This window comes from Phyllobates terribilis, unplaced genomic scaffold, assembly GCF_046119375.1.
Source record: "Phyllobates terribilis strain yellow unplaced genomic scaffold, ASM4611937v1 Scaffold_7__3_contigs__length_470593459, whole genome shotgun sequence".
NCBI lineage: Eukaryota > Metazoa > Chordata > Amphibia > Anura > Dendrobatidae > Phyllobates > Phyllobates terribilis.
Genome location: NW_027362767.1, coordinates 39,205,178 through 39,225,383, shown reverse-complemented (window position 1 = coordinate 39,225,383; position 20,206 = coordinate 39,205,178). Strand labels below are relative to the sequence as shown.

At 44.7% G+C, this 20,206-nt stretch overlaps 1 protein-coding gene across 2 annotated transcripts in view; it reads left to right on the top strand.

The window, feature by feature from the left end:
- The window catches only part of TRAF3 (TNF receptor associated factor 3), a 152,838-nt gene that overhangs the window by 5,402 nt on the left and 127,230 nt on the right, over nucleotides 1-20,206 (top strand). Inside the window, exon 1 of one of the 2 annotated variants that reach the window (XM_073638380.1) lies at nucleotides 802-937. The exons of the other annotated variant lie outside the window; for it this stretch is intronic. The gene's annotated coding sequence lies outside the window, so the exon portion shown is untranslated. Of the gene's footprint in view, nucleotides 1-801; nucleotides 938-20,206 lie in introns of those variants that run through there. 2 annotated transcript variants of the gene reach the window in all.

Genomic DNA, 20,206 nt, shown 5'->3' with positions numbered 1-20,206 from the left:
CCTGCTGCCTACCAGACTCCTCCAAACCTTGCGCTGCACCTTGCGCTTTTGGGCATGAGCAAGGAAGGCGTCCTGAGCGTGCCCGGCTTAACCATGGTGCACTTCGCTACTCTGGGCATGCTCGGATGGACCGGACTGTGTGGCTCTTTCTTACACGCCCTCTGGACTCTTCACTGGTCATTAGTATTTGCAGAATTTTTAAAAGTGATTTTATCACTTTTGCCACAAGTATTAAAAACGGGGTCCAATTAGGAAGAATTGTCCGGTGTAAACCTCCGATAACCTTCACACACAGCCGCCCGCTCTATGGTCACGTCTTGGAATATGTTCCTGTCCTCCCAATAGTGTAAATATCACATATTGTGTCTCCTGTCCTCCAGGTCCCGGAGCTGCTGCTCCAGCAATGACTCTTCTGTTCTTTTTTTTTATTTTTGACTCTCGGCCTTAAAATACATTCATGGGGCTTTCCTGAAACCTCTGAGTCTGGTTTTAGAAAGATTTCTTCTGGTTTTGGCTCCAAGAAAGCGGCTCACATGATTTCCACTTAAAAGGTCACTCTGCTCGACAATATGTCACTTCACAGGAGACGACTCTAATTTTATTTTTCCTTTTATGCGGATGATTAGAGAGGACCGGGCTTTCTCTGGTTACTATTTCATATAGCCGGCCCTGTGCTGGCAGCGGCATATAGGTGACCGGCCCGGGGAGCCCAGCCCTTGGGGTAAAGGTCTTACAATGCATGTGCCCTATTCCTGCTGCTACTCTTATTTTTATTTTTTAAACTGCAGCACAGAGGAAGTCAGGATTTTTTTTTTCATTTCCTTGGGTGCTTTCCCAATGTTAATTACATGGTTGGGTGCATAAATGTTTCTTGTCACGATCGCACAAGATCAGGCCGGAGAAGATCCAGGAGCGAGGCCGGGCGTCCCACGTACCTGTGAGTGGTTCCCTACAATTCATTATGGGTCTGTGTATTATCCTGCGTGATGCATCAGATACATTTACTGGACCTACTTCGATACATTTTATCCTTCTACTTAAAGGGGTAGTCTGGCGTTATCACTTATCTATAGGGGGGAGTCCGTCTGCTGGAACCCGCATCGAATAGCAGAACGGGGCACTTTTATTCCTGTTAGAATGGCGCAGCAGTGCACGTGCTCGCCTGCCACCCCATCCATCCTCTGAGGATACATTAAAAAGCCCAGCAGCCCCATAGGGAATAAATGGAGTGGCGGCTGGATGTTTGCACTGCTGCGCCATTCTAACAGTCATAGAAGTGCCCGTTCTGCTAGTCCGCGCAGGGCCGGATCCCCACTGATCTATAACCTATCTCCTGTCTTCACTGAACAACTCCTTTAAAGCTCTTCTAAGTCTGTTGTCTGTAATTGTGAGGATTAATAAGTCACCTGTGGATTTAATGGGGTTTTCCCTCCAGTTTTCAATGTTGAAAAGTGGCCAAACTTTGCATAAGAATTTAAAGCACCGCATGCTGCCACCGGTCCTCTCCCAGCTGCCCCCCTGGGTCCATCGGTGGTCTCATAGCTTCTTCTTCCAACCAAGAATGGCACATGACCACTGCCGACATCCATCCATATTCCATTCAAAGTTTGTTGATATCTCTGCTTGCAGTCAGTGAATGACAAAACTTTTGTGTTTTATATCCAGGTGCTGAAAATTAATAATACAGACCTTATATTTCTCGCAACTGAAGGTTTATTAGGGCCTGTGCACATGTTAAGTATGTGGTGCAGAAATTTCTGCACCATTTCTGCATCTCTTGGCAAGAAAAAACGCAGCAGCAACAACAACAATGCACATTTTTTTCTGCGTTTTTAACTTGTGTTTTTTAATGCAGATTTTTCCCCTCTCATTAGTTTGGGAGAAATCTGCAGCATAAACGCTGAAAGAATTGACATTGGAGATATAAATCTGCAAGTCACAAATAAGCAACGTGTGCACGAGATTTCACTTTTGTGACAAATCTGCACTGGAAAAACGTAACGTGTGCACACAGCCTTAGACTATGTTCACACATCATGGTTTTTTTCAGCGTTTTTTGATGAAGATTTTCAGCTGCCTTTTGCAGTACCAGCAAAGTCTATGAGAAACCAGAATTCTCTGTTCACACATCATGGTTTATTTTTTGCTGTGTATTTTGTGCCCTGGTTGGGGTTTTGGAAAATAAAGAATGTCACTTCCTTCAGCGTTCTTTCACCCATAGGAAGTAATGGGTGGTGAAAAAACACATCAAAATTTGTATCCGCGTTTTTTCAGTGTTTTTGATGCCAAGATAAAAAAATTTTTTCCGCAGAACTTTATGTACATGCATAAAAAGAGATAGAAGGACAGGGAAAAAACGCTGAAAAAATGCACCAAAAACGCATCAAAAAAGCACCAAAACTGCAAGAAAAATCCTGAACAAAATGCCCCTGAAGATCAGGTTTTGCTGCAGAAAATTGATGCCAAAAAACCATGATGTGTGAACATAACCTTACAGTCTCCTGTATGACCTGCCATACTTCAGTATCACTCATGTTCTGTTTTATGCAATGTATCGATGCAAATAAAATGTATCAGTCTGGAGTCCTGTGGTGTTTAGGCCACTGAAGATGGTCTTTAGTGGATGCAATTGTAACAAAGCTTCAGCTGTGAGATGCATCAGGTCTGTACAAGGTTTTAGCTTTTTGCAGATTATTATAATAATTAAAAGTGAAAATGAAATATTAATTTAGAGAAACTCATATGTGAACTTTGAAAGTGACTTTAAACTCTTCAGCTTCTGGTTTGGTGACATTTTACATGACATCGCAGTTCAGTGCTGGATTATCAAATTTTCTAGATTATCAAGGGTCAGATTTCACTGCATTTTACGATTCCCATAGGGCAGTTTTATTATTATTTTAATTATTTGTTTGTTTTTTGTTATTTTTCAACTCTGTCTCCGCACAACCAGCTTTGATTCCTGTCCTGTTGACACATAATCTTCTGTTTGTGAGCGAAAGGGGAACTCCAAAGAATCTGCGGAGGAAAAGATCACCGCAAATTCCTCGGTGCCTCTTATACCAAAAATAATGTTTACTATTATTAAGAGACGATAATCGCTGCAGATTTCACCCCATCGGGTTATTTACATGGGAGATTAGTGTTTGCGAGGGAGTAAACTGATAATTAACTTCATTCTCCTGATAGAAAGCAATGTCTGGGGGCTTTTCTGCTAATGAAATGCGGTAAAATGTGCATAATATGGACACAGAGTACAGTGTAGGAATTATATGGATTATCAGAAGTCTCCATTTACCATGATTCATATCATCTCTCCATCGCCTCTCGCTTCATGACGTACACACCGCGCTTCTGTCAATGACGGATTGTCGCAAACCATCAATAATCCGGTGCTGATAACCTTCTGGCACCAAACTACCATCTACAAGAACAGAACTTCATCAATATTATCTCCCATGGATCAGAATATATAGGATTGGGGAGGTTATGTTTTATATACAATTGTAAGGAAAAGTAAAAAACACTTAGATTTACCAGAATTTCTGCAGAAATGTAATAAATTGTGGTTTGCGTGTTATCTCTTGTCACAATTATATATCGATACAATGTAGCTAAACTAATAACACATTGTTTTTCAAGTTTTTTTTTATTAAGAACATTGAGTAAACATTCACAGGGCGTGGAGGTGAACTTTGCTGTTAAAATGTACATGTAGATTCAGGCGACTTTTCAGACTAAGGCGACCTGTGTGTATACATGAGGAATAACACTATTTCACATGTAAAGCGCCATGGAATAAATGGCGCTATAATAATTATTATAATTTCTGGCTGTTAGATGACTTGTACCTTGCATTTGTTCACCGGTTTCTCCGCTGTAGCCTTTTTCTCTAAATTTTCACTTGTCTCTGAGCTAGTGGCTGTAGATTAGCAGTACAATGTCTCCTATACACAGCGTACATACGGACATGAGATATTCCTGCTCTCCTGCGTCTATGGAGCACGTGTTCAGAATCAGCAGCAAGTCAAGGATATTATATTTATATAGCAGTACTGAGCGATGTAACTGTGAATCCAGCACTTGAGGAGAAATCAACACTTCCTAGAAAGCTACAGATGAAGAAAATTATACAGCAGTACTAAGTGATGTAGCCGTGAATCCTGCACTTGGAGGCAGATAAAACACTTACTGGAAAGCAGCAGCATGATGTATGCCTCTCTCCGCTCCATAGACTTCAGTGAACATCTGTAATCTGATCCTATAGTTAACAGGCAGCCCCTGTTGTTTGAGTTTAGGAGGCACAGGGTGAAAGTGGCTCAAAAGTGGAAAGAAGAGACATGTTGATAAGATAATTATGAAGTTTCTTATATTTGTCTGTACTATTGATTTGTGCAGAGATTAATGAAACAATCATTTAATGACATCTCCAAGAGCTAATTGCCTAAAGGTATTTTAGTTAAGGAGATGAAATTCACCGTGCTTTTCACAGGTTCTGTGCAACTAAATAAAGGCAACAAAGCCTGGTTACTGGCCACCCGTTTATCCAAGGTTGCCAAGTTTGAACCATTCCGTGTTAAAGCGACGCATGAAAACTTTAAAGGCTTTGTTAAAGAGGGCGAACACAATCCACAGATAGACAAGTTGTGTACAGATGAAGAAAAGTAAGAATTGATTTAATTCTCCGTAAATGTGACATCCTGCTAAGATCACTTAAAATGCACATTGGGAAATGCTGAAAGATGTGAGGAAGAACCCAATGGTGACTGTAAAAGTCCACTGCAAGAGGATCAAGAATGGAAGGACACCATAACTGTTGTCCACAACAATATTTAGGCCAGGCTTAAGTTCACTTAGAACACTTTCCTTGAAGCATTTGTCTTAAGGATAGATGGGACAGAAGTGGAACTTTTAACTTCAAATGAACAAGGAGGGATTCCTATTGTAGATGGAGTCTAATGAGGGACGGAGCCTCATGGTGGAGAGAGCTTCTTTGTGAAGAAAGCCTCAAGGAGTGAGCATCATGATGGAGGGAGCGTCCTTGTTGCTAGAGCATCTTTGTCAAAAAATGCTTGTGGGGGAGGTAGCGTCATGTCGGACAAATCATCTTGGTAGATGGATCCTCCTGTTGGCTGAAGCATCATGGCAGCAAGAGGATCTTGGTGAAGGGAGTCAAATGGTGGATGGACCATTATGGTGGAGGAAGTATGATGGTGGATGGGCCCTCATAGTGGAGAAAGTATGATGGTGGATGGGCCCTCATGGTGAAGGAAGTATAATGGTGGAGGAAGTATGATGATGGATGGCCCGTCATGGTGGAGGAAGTATGTTGGTGGATGGCCCCTCATGGTGGAGGAGGAATGATGGTGGATGGCCCCTCATGATGGAGGAGGAATGATTGTGGATGGGCCCTCATGGTGGAGGAAGTGATTGTGGATGAGCCCTCCTGGTGGAGGAGGTATGATGGTGGTTGGGCCCTCATGGTGGATGAGGTAGGATGGTGGATGGGCCCTCATGGTGGAGGAGGTAGGATGGTGGATGGGCCCTCCTGGTGGAGGAGGTATGATGGTGGATGGGCCCTCATGGTGGAGGAGGTATGATGGTGGATGGGCCCTCATGGTGGAGGAGGTAGGATAGTGGATGGGCTCTCATGGTGGAGGAAGTAGGATGGTGGATGGGCCCTCCTGGTGGAGGAGGTATGATGGTGGATGGGCCCTCATGGTGGAGAAAGTATGATGGTGTAAAAAGCATCATTGTGGATGTTGCATCATGGTTTGGGCTGTGTTGCTGCCTCAGGACCTGGATGTTTTACGATTTGGGGAAAAGCATGAATTCCATGGTGTATAAAATCATTTTCCAGCAGATGGTAAGGGCCGCCATCCATGACCTCATGCTGAAGAGATTGAGGGTGATATGACAAGTCTATAACCAAAAGCACAAAAGTGGTCGACTAAAGAATGGTTAAAAAGAAGATTTGTGTTTCTGATTGGCCAAGAGTCCTGACATTAACCTCATGGAGACTGTAGCATCGGTGTCTCTGCCTCCTGCCGGGCAGAGACGCCGTTCCCCTCACCGTCGCGGTCCCGTTCTGGCATATTCCTGTCCCCCACCTGGTGCTGCTGTGGCGCGCATCGCGCGCAGCTTCCCGGGCACTGTGCTTAGGGCGCGCGCTCCCTCCCTCTTAAAGGGGCCGCGCGTGCCATCCTAATGAGTCCCCGGCCAATGGCCGGAGGACTTCCCCTTTATAAGGCACCTCCTCCAAGATGGAGGTGCCTGTGCAAGGTTGTTGCTTTGTGTGCTAACACTTTCTTCAGCCCTCAGGTCCCGCTGCCTGTTAGCCTTGCCCACCAGTCTGTCTATCAGCCGTGCCCGCCAGTCTGCCTACCTGGAGCACCTGCCAGTTACCTGCCGTGCCCACCAGTCTGCCTACCTGGAGCACCTGCCAGTTACCTGCGTGCCCGCCAGTCTGCCTACCTGGAGCAACAGCCAGTTACCTGCCGTGCCCGCCAGCTTGCCTACCCAGAGCACCTGCCTGGCTATCAGCCGTACCTGCCTGCTTATCTACCCGGATCAGCCGCCAGCCTTCCTGCTGTAACGGTCAGCTCCTGTCATCTGTCCCATGGGAGTCACCTGCTCTCACACAAGGTCGGTCCCAGAGTGGCACCTGGTTCACCTGCCTGGTCCCTCCCTGGTTCACGGAGTCGACTAAGCCGCCGTGTGACCTGGGTCGGTCCGAGTAGGCACTTAGTTTCGCCCCTCTGGTCCCTCCTTGCACCGAAGCACAGAGGTTCCACCACCCGGATCCGTAACAGTTTGCACAGGCCATGAGATATTCCTGCTCTCCTGCGTCTATGGAGCACGTGTTCAGAATCAGCAGCAAGTCAAGGATATTACGGTATATTTATATAGCAGTACTGAGCGATGTAACTGTGAATCCAGCACTTGAGGAGAAATCAACACTTCCTAGAAAGCTACAGATGAAGAAAATTATACAGCAGTACTAAGTGATGTAGCCGTGAATCCTGCACTTGAAGGCAGATAAAACACTTACTGGAAAGCAGCAGCATGATGTATGCCTCTCTCCGCTCCATAGACTTCAGTGAACATCTGTAATCTGATCCTATAGTTAACAGGCAGCCCCTGTTGTTTGAGTTTAGGAGGCACAGGGTGAAAGTGGCTCAAAAGTGGAAAGAAGAGACATGTTGATAAGATAATTATGAAGTTTCTTATATTTGTCTGTACTATTGATTTGTGCAGAGATTAATGAAACAATTATTTAATGACATCTCCAAGAGCTAATTGCCTAAAGGTAGTTTAGTTAAGGAGATGAAATTCACCGTGCTTTTCACAGGTACCGTGCAACTAAATAAAGGCAACAAAGCCTGGTTACTGGCCACCCGTTTATCCAAGGTTGCCAAGTTTGAACCATTCCGTGTTAAAGCGACGCATGAAAACTTTAAAGGCTTTGCTAAAGAGGGCGAACACAATCCACAGATAGACAAGTTGTGTACAGATGAAGAAAAGTAAGAATTGATTTAATTTTCTGTAAATGTGACATCCTGTTGGATAGTTGAGGTATCTCATCTCCCTTGCGCATATGCCTCAACTATCCAACCCTAGTCCTCCTTCCCTTCCTCTTCCCATGTTGTACTTTCATATGTCTATTGCCCATGACAACCTGGTCTATTTTTGATTATGTTTTGTTAATGTTATATTCCATATATAATGTTCCATGTGATACTTATGGTCATCTCTTTTGTCATCTTTGTAGTACACTGATGAAGGTCTTATGTGACCGAAACGTCTTGCTTGTTGCACTACTTTGTCATTAAATATTCATAAAAAGCATTCACAAGTCAATCGAGTGCCAGGTTATTTTTCTACCCTGGTTACAAAGACATGAGCCCGTCCTGAATTGGAGATCTGGTGAAGTGCTCCGTTGGGGTCAGAAATGCCATGAGTCCTGTCTGGTTCCGTTTCGTCCTGCTCGACCCCCGTCTACTCTGGCTAATCTACCTGGTCTGCCAGCACCCTACTGGTCCTATGCGGACGTCTTTGACAAAAAGGAAGCGGAGACACTACCACCTCATAGGCCGTATGATTGCCCCATCGACCTGGTACCTGGTGCTTCTCCTCCCCGCAGGCGAATCTACCCCTTGTCACTGGCCGAGACCCGTGCCATGTCTCAATACATAGAGGAGAATCTTGCTAGGGGATTTATCCAGAAATCTACCTCCCCGGCTGGAGCAGGATTCTTCTTCGTCAAGAAGAAAGACTGCTCTCTACGTCCCTGTATCGATTACAGAGGCCTAAACCAGATTACCATAAAAAATAAGTACCCTTCTGCCTCTCATCTCGGAGCTGTTTGACTGCCTTAAAGGCGCGAAGATCTTCACCAAGCTCGATCTTCGTGGGGCGTACAATTTGGTCCGGATTCGCAAGGGAGACTAGTGGAAGACGGCATTCAACACCCGGGACGGTCACTACGAATACCGCGTGATGCCCTTCGGTCTCTGTAATGCTCCAGCCGTCTTCCAGGAGCTGGTTAACGACATCTTCCGTGATCTCCTGTATTATTGCGTGGTGGTGTACCTGGACGATATCTTGGTTTTCTCTCCGGATCTGCCCTCACACCGGAGGGATGTTCGTCAGGTTCTGCTGAGGCTCCGGAAGAATCGCCTGTACGCTAAATACGAGAAATGCCTCTTTGAGCAGACCTCTCTGCCGTTCCTGGGTTATATTATCTCCGAGACTGGTCTGTGGATGGATCCCGAGAAGATGTCTGCCGTCTTAAAGTGGCCCCGACCGGAGGGGTTGAAGGCGATTCAACGATTCCTGGGCTTTGCAAACTATTACCGCCTCTTCATTCCTCATTTCTCCTCCCGGACTGCTCCCATCTCTACGCTCACCCGTAAAGGAGCAAATCCCAGGGAATGGACTTCCGAAGCGGAGAAGGCCTTCATTTCCCTTAAACAAGATTACTCCTCTGCTCCTGTGCTACACCGTCCGGATTGCAACAAGCAGTTCTTCCTGGAGGTTGATGCCTCCTCCTCCGGGGCCGGAGCAGTGATCACTCAGAAATCCTCGTCCGGACGAATGGTGACCTGCGGATTCTTCTCCAAGCTCTTCACCTCGTCTGAACGCAACTACTCTATAGGAGATCGAGAACTGCTGGCCATCAAGTTAGCGCTGGAGGAGTGGCGCTATTTGCTTGAGGGGGCTCTGTACCCGGTGGTCATCTACACGGACCATAAGAACCTCGCTTATTTGCAGAACGCCCAAAGACTAAATCCGCATCAGGCCAGGTGGTCTCTATTCTTTGCCCGATTCTGCTTCACTCTGCAGTACCGCCCGGCAGACAAGAACATTAAAGCTGACGCGCTATCCCGCTCATTCCTGTCTTCCGACCAAGAGGAGGAGCCTCTACATATCATTGACCCCTCCAAAGTAATGACTGTTGCTCCGTTTGACCTATCTCATCTTCCACCCGGTAAGACCTTTGTAGCGGTTTCGGAACGGAAGAATGGCACCTACTCTGGGGCCATTCATCCAAACTAGCCGGTCATGCTGGCCAGAAGACCTTTCTGCTCGTTGCCCGACATTACTGGTGGCCTTCCCTGCGCAAGGATGTTGCGGACTTTGTCGCGATTTGTTCCTCTTGTGCCCGTAACAAGGTTCCCAGGCACCTTCCAGCCGGCCGTCTCCTTCCTCTTCCCATGCCTTCCGCTCCTTGGCAACACATTACAATGGACTTCATTACGGATATCCCTGTTTCTGCTGGTTGTACTGTCATTTGGGTGGTTGCCGACCGCTTTTCTAAGATGGCCCACTTCATCCCTCTGCCTGGTCTTCCATCTGCATCTGTGCTGGCTAAGAACTTCATCCATCACATCTTCCGTCTTCACGGCCTACCCCTCCACATTTGCTCGGATCGCGGAGTTCAATTCACTTCACGCTTCTGGAGAGTGTTGGATGTCTCTTTGGATTTCTCTTCTGCTTATCATCCTCAGTCCAATGGTCAAGTGGAACGTATCAATCAGATCCTTACCAGCTTTCTTCAGCACTTTGTCAATGCTCACCATAACGATTGGGTTGAGCTCCTGTCCTGTGCTGAGTTCTCCTAGAACAACCATGAGAGCGAGTCTTCTACTAAATCCCCGTTTTTTGTGGTCTACGGTCGACATCCCCGGATTCCGTTTTCCGTCTCCTCTTCAGTGGACAATCCTGCCGCGAAGTCTCTCGTCAGAATTTTCGGCTATTTTGGAAGACACTAGATCTGCGCTTCTTCTGTCTCAAGATACCTTCTTATAAGTTGGGTCCGCGGTTCATCGGTCCATTTGAGGTTCTGAACCAAATTAATCCCTTGGCTTACAAGCGGAAACTCCCGGTGGTCACCTTACGGATTCCCAACTCCTTTCATGTATCTCTCCTCAAACCAGTTGTTCTTAATTCTTTCTCTGACGATCCAGGTACCACTCCAGCTCCAGTCTCCACTGAGGACGTCTTTGAGGTAGAGAACATTTCGGCCACCATGAGGGTAAGAGGAAAGACTTTCTTTCTTGTGGATTGGAAGGGGTTTGGCCCAGAGGAGACGTCTTGGGAACCCAGGGAGAACATTCATGCCCCTCATCTTCTTAAAAAATTTCTCGCGGGCCTAAAGAAGAGGGGGTGTAAAGGAAAGGGGTACTGTAGCATCGGCGTCTCTGCCGGGCAGAGACGCTGTTCTCCTCACCGCCGCGGTCCCAGTCCGGCGTCTTCCTGCTCCCCTTTTGCTGCCGCTGTGGCGCGCACTGCGCGCAGCTTCCCGTGCACTGTGCTTAGGGCGCGCGCTCCCTCCCTCTTAAAGGGGCCGCGTGCGCCGTCCTGAAGAGTTCCCGGCCAATGACCGGAGGACTTCCCCTTTATAAGGCACCTCCTCCAAAATGGAGGTGCCTGTGCAAGGTTGTTGCTTTGTGTGCTAACACTTTCTTCAGCCCTCAGGTCCCGCTGCCTGTCAGCCTTGCCCACCAGTCTGTATCAGCCGTGCCCGCCAGTCTGCCTACCTGGAGCACTTGCCAGTTACTTTCCGTGCCCGCCAGCCTGCCTACCCGGAGCACCTGTCTGGCTATCAGCCGTACCTGCCTGCTTATCTACCCGGATCACCCTCCAGCCTTCCTGCCGTGCTCATCCGCTGTACCGGTCAGCTCCTGTCATCTGACCCGTGGGAGTCACCTGCTCTCACACAAGGTCGGTCCCATAGTGGCACCTGGTTCTCCTGCCCGGTCCCTCCCTGGTTCACGGAGTCGACTAAGCCGCCGTGTGACCTGGGTCGGTCCGAGTAGGAACTTAGTTTCGCCCCTCTGGTCCCTCCTTGCACCGAAGCACAGAGGTTCCACCACCCGGACCCGTAACAGAGACATTGCGGCATGAGCTGAGTAGGGCCGTGCGCACAAACACCCCAGAAATATTGATGAGCTGAAACCCCATTTCCAGGGAACAATAGTCCAAAATTTCTCCTTTAAAAATACATGAAACAATTGGACATTCGCCTACTTTTTTTTTTTCTCTTGCATTGTGGATATTTTACCCAACATGAATGATACAACTGTTTGTGTGTTATGACTTTAGTTACATTGTATCTGTAATCGTGACAAACCACATTATCATCATTATCGATGCAGAAAAGTAGAGTTTACATTTGCTTTCCTGCAGTTGCATATCATTTCTGGATATATTTTAGTTTCTACTTATTCTCTAGATATTTGCACATCGCTGTTATTTTTAGTTCCCCCTTCCCCCGCAGAAAGTTGTAAGTATAATAGAAATATATTTCCTTAAATAACGTGGAGACGGCGTGATCTCTAATTACGACACTTAATCCAGCCTTGATTATTTATTTATTTCTGATAAGTGCACTCATGTGAATAGGCTGAGAAAGCCAGAATTGGCGCCACCAGGTTAGGCCTCCACCTCCCCGAGCTATACAAGGATGGCGACAGTCCTGGAAGGAGTCTTGGCTGCCGCTGTGCCAGCGATCAGGTTACTATAATCCAGTGTTTGCCGCTCTCACTACCAGCTGTTTATTTTCAGATATGTGCTGCAGGTGACCTCTGCTCACCCACAAGGCAGGAGTCACTCAGTCCTTAAAGGGGTTGTCCAGATTTGAACACTTTTTTTAAGTGCTCTTCTTCCTCATTCTTACCTGTAACTGCGTCCCCGATCCCCTTTTCATTGTTGTTGTAGCTTTTTTGTTGACAATAGAGACAATAAATCAGTACACGGATTTCGGGTACAAGGGACCACGGGATTAGTGTGGTCGCTCTTTTTAAAGTTCATGTTGATCTTGGGTGGGGGTCTGTGAGTGGAGCCCCCTACTGATAGAAATCGGATGGCCACAGCAATGCACTGATTGTTTGTTTTTCGCTTTCGGCGTAATGTGGAAATTCCCATTCCCGTGTTTACAATGAAATGTAAAACTCAGCTTTAGGAAACCACCAGCAAACTGCTGTTGACGGATCTGTTATTCTGTTTAGTACCTTGAATACCTATTGACTCATTAGCACCTTAACTGCACTTTCTGCAGATCAGACACCATGTTTTGTGTGTCACTAGGGGGCGCTTACTGCAACAGATGTATCATTTAAAACTTTGAGAACTTTTTTTTTATTTTATGTTTTACTTAATTGCATGTATTTGGGATTAAAAAACATTTTTGTATTTGGGTTTCATTTAAAATTGTGCACCGCTTTGGCTTTTACAGCCTCTTTGTTTCCCGACACATTCAACTGTTATGTGGTCAGCGATTAGAAATGAAGCGGAGAGGAGCTCAGAAAACTGACAAAACAGTTATAAACTCTCAAGTCAGAAGGAGCTCACTGTTGAATTCTCAGTTAACTCATTCTGCAGCCAGCTATAGACAGTGCAACTTTGAGGCTTGTAAATGGCAAATGGTGCAAAATATTTAATGAAACCTAAATTATTTTTAGCTGTCAATACATGCATTCAAGTTAGATAATAAATGTCCCTAAAAGGAGGACAACCCTCTTTAAAGAAATTGAACAGCACAGGATTTTGGACCTGTTTAGGGCACATTCACACATGACAGACTTCTTTCAGTTTCATTTATCTAAAGTGTGTTTTGTTTTTACTCAAGACAAAATAATTTCTGCAATCACCATTTGTGGAAATGTTCAGTCATTGAAAAAACATCTTGGGAAAGTTTTTTTTATTCTAAATTTCTATTACAATTTTTCATTTTTTTTTTTTATTTTTTTTTAAATTTTAAGTAAATCGTAATCTAAATAAAGCTAATTTCCTCTAAGCATTCCCTAGACTGCTTTGGGGAAGGGGGGATTAGTAAAAGGAGGGGATTTTACAGCCCCTCCTTGTCTCTTGCTCCACCTCCTATGACATCACATCTAACTCTTGCCTCACCCATTGTAATCTTAAAGGAATACCGTCCTATTCTGGAAGGAAATGAAACAATGACTCAAGTACCACATGGCGACTTCCAGGCAAATGCCATAAAGGATCTGATAATCTCAACCCAAACAATTAGTAATTAAAACTGCATTGTACGCGGAAAATCCCCGAGCAGTGTGTAAGTTCAATGCCGGTAAACGATCATTGTGATTCATCAGAAGGCTAAACACAGATAATAATAATAATAATTTTTATTTATATAGCGCCAACATATTCCGCAGCGCTTTACAATTAAGCGGGGACATGTACAAACAATAAATTCAATACAAGGTGAGACAGTTTAAACCATTGTGACATCAATTGTTTTATCCTAAAGTTTTTAGGTTATCCCCTGTGAATAGGATAAAGGATACCTTACTGCAAGTAGCCAAGGTGGAGCATGAGCCATTCGTTCTGTATGCGTCTGTCGGAGATAGCTGAGCGCCGTCCGTACCTGGTATTTTCCGGCAGTCCGATAGGTTTGCACCCGCAGCCTCCATTCAGGTGGCGCATTCTCACGATTGATGGCCATCCACAGCGATTGGTAAGTTATCCATTGGCCATGCGATAGAAGATCACTTATAAAATTAGTGCAGCCCCTTTAACTCGTCATTCAAGGTGCAGAATAACCCGTCCTGTGTGTGTGCTTGCTGGAAGACGCCATCTCTGGCCACTATATGACTTGCATCCTGCATTTTCGCCAGTTTTTCTCTTTGCAGGCTTTATCTCTAATTTTCAGTTGTCTCTGAGCTAGTGGGTAAAGACTAACTGCTACAATATCTCCCATACGCAGCACACACAGACATGAAGGATTCCTAGTCTCCTGTATCTACATATTACATGTTCAGAAGCCGCAGCGGCATGGGGGACACTAAATGGTAATACTGAGCAAGTGTGGCTGTGAATCCAGCACTGGGGTGAAAGAAACACTTACTAGGAAGCAGCAGCATGATTTATTACTCAGTCTCTCTCATTGTGCTCCTCCCCTATCCATAGACTTCAATAGGCAGCAGTAAGTTGTCTCCTTAATGAGCTGGCAGTCCCTGTTGTCTGGGTTTTATCAGTTTTTCAGATAACTGAGGAGTTCAGAAGAACAGATTCATAAGTGGAAAAAGAAGCAGATATTTCTGATAAGATGTATCACAAAGCGTCTTATGTTCCTTTTGTATTGTTGGTTTATAGAACAGTTGTTTAAAGGACAAAGATCATATAAAGTGAACCTGTCGTGTTGTAAATGGTTTCTGATCTGCAGGGCGAATGTTATAGAGCAGGAGGAACGGATCAGATCGATATCGATTTTTGTGGGAACATTTTCAGCCTACGTTACATTTTACTAATTGAAATCTCTGGTGTTTATATGTATAGGAGTCCAGTGGGCGGTCCTACTAATGATTGAAAGTCATGCTTGTATGACTCGCATGCAGCGAGAGCTGTCAATCACTAGTAGGACCGCCCACTCGACTCTTAAGCATATAAACACCAGGAAATGCAACAAATAAAATACAAGTTATACTGAATCTTTCAACTAATCTGTACATCATTCTGCTCAGCGTCTCCTCCTCTGTACCCTGCTGTCCACAGATCACACAGCATCTACAATGTGACAGGTTCCCTTTAAATTCAGCAGCAGAGTAGTGAGTGCAGCTCTGGAGTATAATACAGGATGTAACTCAGGATCAGTAATGTAATGTACACAGTGACTGCACCAGCAGAATAGTGAGTGCAGCTCTGGAGGATAATACAGGATGTAACTCAGGATCAGTATTGTAATGTATGTACACAGTGACTGCACCAGCAGAATAGTGAGTGCAGCTCTGGAGTATAATACAGGAGGTAAATCAGGATCAGTAATGTATGTACACAGTGACTGCTCCAGTAGAATAGTGAGTGCAGCTCTGGGGTATAATACAGGAGGTAAATCAGGATCAGTAATGTAATGTATGTACACAGTGACTGCACCAGCAGAATAGTGAGTGCAGCTCTGGAGTATAATACAGGAGGTAACTCAGGATCAGTAATGTAATGTATGTACACGGGGACTGCACCAGCAGAATAGTGAGTGCAGCTCTGGAGTATAATACAGGATGTAACTCAGGATCAGTAATGTAATGTATGTACACAGTGACTGCACCAGCAGAATAGTGAGTGCAGCTCTGGAGGATAATACAGGATGTAACTCAGGATCAGTAATGTAATGTATGTACACAGTGACTGCACCAGCAGAATAGTGAGTGCAGCTCTGGAGGATAATACAGGATGTAACTCAGGATCAGTACAGGATCAGTAATGTAATGTATGTACACAGTGACTGCACCAGCAGAATAGTGAGCACAGCTCTGGAGTATAATACAGGATGTAACTCAGGATCAGTAATGTAATGTATGTACACAGTGACTGCACCAGCAGAATAGTGAGTGCAGCTCTGGGGTATAATACAGGAGGTAAATCAGGATCAGTAATGTAATGTATGTACACAGTGACTGCACCAGCAGAATAGCAAGTGCAGCTCTGGAGTATAATACAGGAGGTAAATCAGGATCAGTACAGGATCAGTTATGTAATGTATGTACACAGTGACTGCACCAGCACCTGCGACTACACCACTGCAGGGAAAAATGGGTCCGGGAGCAAAAAAAAGCATGCCTGACGTTAGAGGGGCTTTGCGTATGCGCGGGATGTGAACGAGAAGACTGCACGTCACAGGGCCCTGTGACGTGCAGGGGAGGGGAGGAATATGGAAATTAAGCAGATTTCTTGGCGTCCTCAGGGCGCCAAGCATATGAAAACAAATTTTATAAAAAGACATTTCTCTGCAATCAGACCTCTGCTATGGGCCATACAGGTAAGTATAGATTTACTTTTCTATAACCTGTATGGCCATAGTAGAGATCTGATATCTCCCAGGGGGTGACACATTCCCTTTAATAAAAAAAATGTTTTTGACCATGGAGCACTGGAGGAATTAACTTTAATATAAGTGCACTGTATGCACTAGTCTGCTAGATTTCTATATTATTGATCTCCTATATACATAGTTCAGCAGCAACCTGGTATTATGTGATTAGCAGGTAACAGCAGTTTGTTCTTCAGTCGCGTCCATCTGCAGTTGCACTATATGCATAATTATTATATGCAGTTATACAATATCGAGCAGCCCCTATAGACCTGCAGCTGCAGTAGTCTGGTATGACGTGATTAATGGGGGGCAGCAGGGGTGATTTATGTTTACACACTTGAATGCACAGTCAATCATTGAAGTTGCAGTGCATATATTATTGTCACAGATACGCACCGGGGGAATCTCGTAGATCCCACCACTGCCACCAGTTTGTCAGGGAGCAGATACTGGAGAGATCACGCAGATACCACCTCTGCAACCAATTTGTTAGGGGACGCAACTCCTCTGCCTCCAACTGTCAGGACAGTTATGCAAATTGAACTGATTGACGAGTGATGGATGAGGCCACTGCTGCTTCCATTACTAGGTCGGTTATTGGGGAATATGGCATATACACCTCTGACACCAACACATGGAAAAAAAATAAATAAAAAAAAATAATATATATATATATATATATATATATATATATATATATATATATATAATATGCCCCCCATATGGTCACTGTCAACTCCACAATAACAAAAGGAACTAGCTGTCACCGCCTATCGTTTATACTGGCCGATTGGACACCCGTTGCAGGTAGCGTATGACTTCAGGGATGCAGTTTACAGAGCCAGAGGAACAGAGCTATCAAATTTATATATGTAGTCCGGAAAGGTAGGCAGTGTTTATAAAAAAAAAACATACAGGATGATACAAAATGGGAACAAAACAATGCGGTATATACAATTACATGATATAAAAGGGAAAACAAAAGAAAAGTACTAAACCTGTGTAAGGGAAATGGCTCATAGCTTAGCGGAGGCAGCTACTCCTTAGGAAAACATACAGAATAAAGCAAGCTGTACCATCCAGGACTGACAAATGACCATAACCCAAACTCTGATTTTTTTAAGATCAAGGTTATGCCCACATACCGTCCCTTGGTTAGCTCATATGGGGGGCTGGTCGTCAGTGCTGTGGAGTCGGAGCGTCGGAGCCTGTATAAAATGGATTGACTCCAACTACTAAAATATATAATACATTTGGATCATTAATACAATACAGGATGTGCTGTAAATGTTTTCATAAGAATTTGGGAAAGTTATGAAATGTCTTATAAATGTCTGTTGGATTGTTGATCTCAGGATCTCGACTTTTAGTTGAGATGAATCTGTGCTGCACTTTACGTGCATGTTCAATAGTGGCCAGTGCTGTGGAGTCAGAGTTAGGGAAATTGAAGAGTCTGAGTCGGAGGTTTTGCTTACCAACTCCACAGCCCTGCTAGTTGTGGGATATGCTTGGTCTTTTAGAAATTTGAGCTACCCAACTTTCAGGATATCTTCGCCTCTGCAGGTCCCAGGCGGTAGATATCGTGGTCATGTTTCCTAGCACGATTTTACCTTTATATACAGAAGAAACATGCCATGGTTACTATCATCCATCTGATCCGATGTTAACTTGGAGGTCTTCAGTGGGCCTTACTGTGATGTGAGTGAATGGGTTATATTCGTCCCTTCGCTAAGGCAGACAGCTGCTATATGGTCAAAAGTGGACAACAATGGGTCATTTTTTTCACATTTGCATGCACAGTCTGTTATCATTGAAGTTTCACTTGCACATTGTACAACAGTCCACATTCATAGAGCTGCAGTAGTCTGATAACATAACAGGGGGCTGCACTCGCACGTACAGCCACCAACATAATTGCAGTTGCACTGTATACATTAATCATGGGTGCTCATACATAATAGATAAGCTATTATATACATTCAGCAGCTCAGGTTCCTATTGCACTGTATATATTGACAATATAGGTGCTCATACATTATAGAAAAGCCCCCATATACATGAGGCTGCTCAGGTTACTATTGCACTATATACATTGATAATATAGGCATCACTGTTGCATCGTATACAGTGATTATATATGCTTCTGTACACTATGGAGCCGATCAGGTCATTATTGTATTATACATAGTGATTATATAGGCTCCTGTACACTATGGAGCAGCTGAGGTCACTACTGCACTATATACAGTGATTATGGAGCAGCTCAGGTCACTATATACAGTGATTATATAGGCTTTACAGTGTGGAGCAGTTCAGGCCACTATATATAGTGATTCTATAGGCTCCTGTACATGATAGAGCCACTCAGGTTACTATATACATGAATTCTATAGGCATCTGTACACTATGGAGCAGTTCGGGAACAACTATATACAGTGATTCTATAGGCTCTTATACACTATGGAGCTGCTCAGGTCACTATATACAGTGATTCTATAGGCTCTTATACACTATGGAGCTGCTCAGGTCACTATATACAGTGATTCTATAGGCTCCTGCACACTATGGAGCCGTTCAGGGACAACTATATTCAGTGATTCTATAGGCTCCTGTACACTATAGAGCAGCTCAGGTCACTATATACAGTGATTCTATAGGCTCCTGTACACTATGGAGCCGCTCAGGTCACTATATACAGTATTATATAGGCTCCTGTACACTATGGAGCCACTCAGGTCACTTTATACAGTTATATAGGCTCCTGTATACTATGGAACAGCTCAGGTCACTATATACAGTATTCCTTAGGCTTATGTACACTATAGAGCAGCCCGGGTCACTATATACAGTGCATCTATAGGCTCCTGTACACCATGGAGCAGCTCAGGTCATTATATACAGTGCATCTATAGGCTCCTGTACACCATGGAGCAGCTCAGGTCACTATATACAGTGCTTCTATAGGCTCCTGTACACCATGGAGCAGCACAGGTCACTATATACAGTGCTTCTATAGGCTCCTGTACACCATGGAGCAGCTCAGTTCACTATATACAGTGCTTCTATAGGCTTCTGTACACCATGGAGCAGCTCAGGTCACTATATACAGTGCTTCTATAGGCTCCTGTACACCATGGAGCAGCTCAGGTCACTATATACAGTTATTCTATAGGCTCCTGCACACTATGGAGAAGTTCAGGAACAACTATATACAGTGCTTCTATAGGCTCCTGTACTCTATGGAGCAGCTCAGGCCACTATATACAGTGATTCTATAGGCTCCTGTACTCTATGGAGCAGCTCAGGTCACTATATACAGTGATTCTATAGGCTCTTATACACTATGGAGCTGCTCAGGTCACTATATACAGTGATTCTATAGGCTCCTGCACACTATGGAGCCGTTCAGGGACAACTATATTCAGTGATTCTATAGGCTCCTGTACACTATAGAGCAGCTCTGGTCACTATATACAGTGATTCTATAGGCTCCTGTACACTATGGAGCCGCTCAGGTCACTATATACAGTATTATATAGGCTCCTGTACACTATGGAGCCACTCAGGTCACTTTATACAGTTATATAGGCTCCTGTATACTATGGAACAGCTCAGGTCACTATATACAGTATTCCTTAGGCTTATGTACACTATAGAGCAGCCCGGGTCACTATATACAGTGCATCTATAGGCTCCTGTACACCATGGAGCAGCTCAGGTCATTATATACAGTGCATCTATAGGCTCCTGTACACCATGGAGCAGCTCAGGTCACTATATACAGTGCTTCTATAGGCTCCTGTACACCATGGAGCAGCACAGGTCACTATATACAGTGCTTCTATAGGCTCCTGTACACCATGGAGCAGC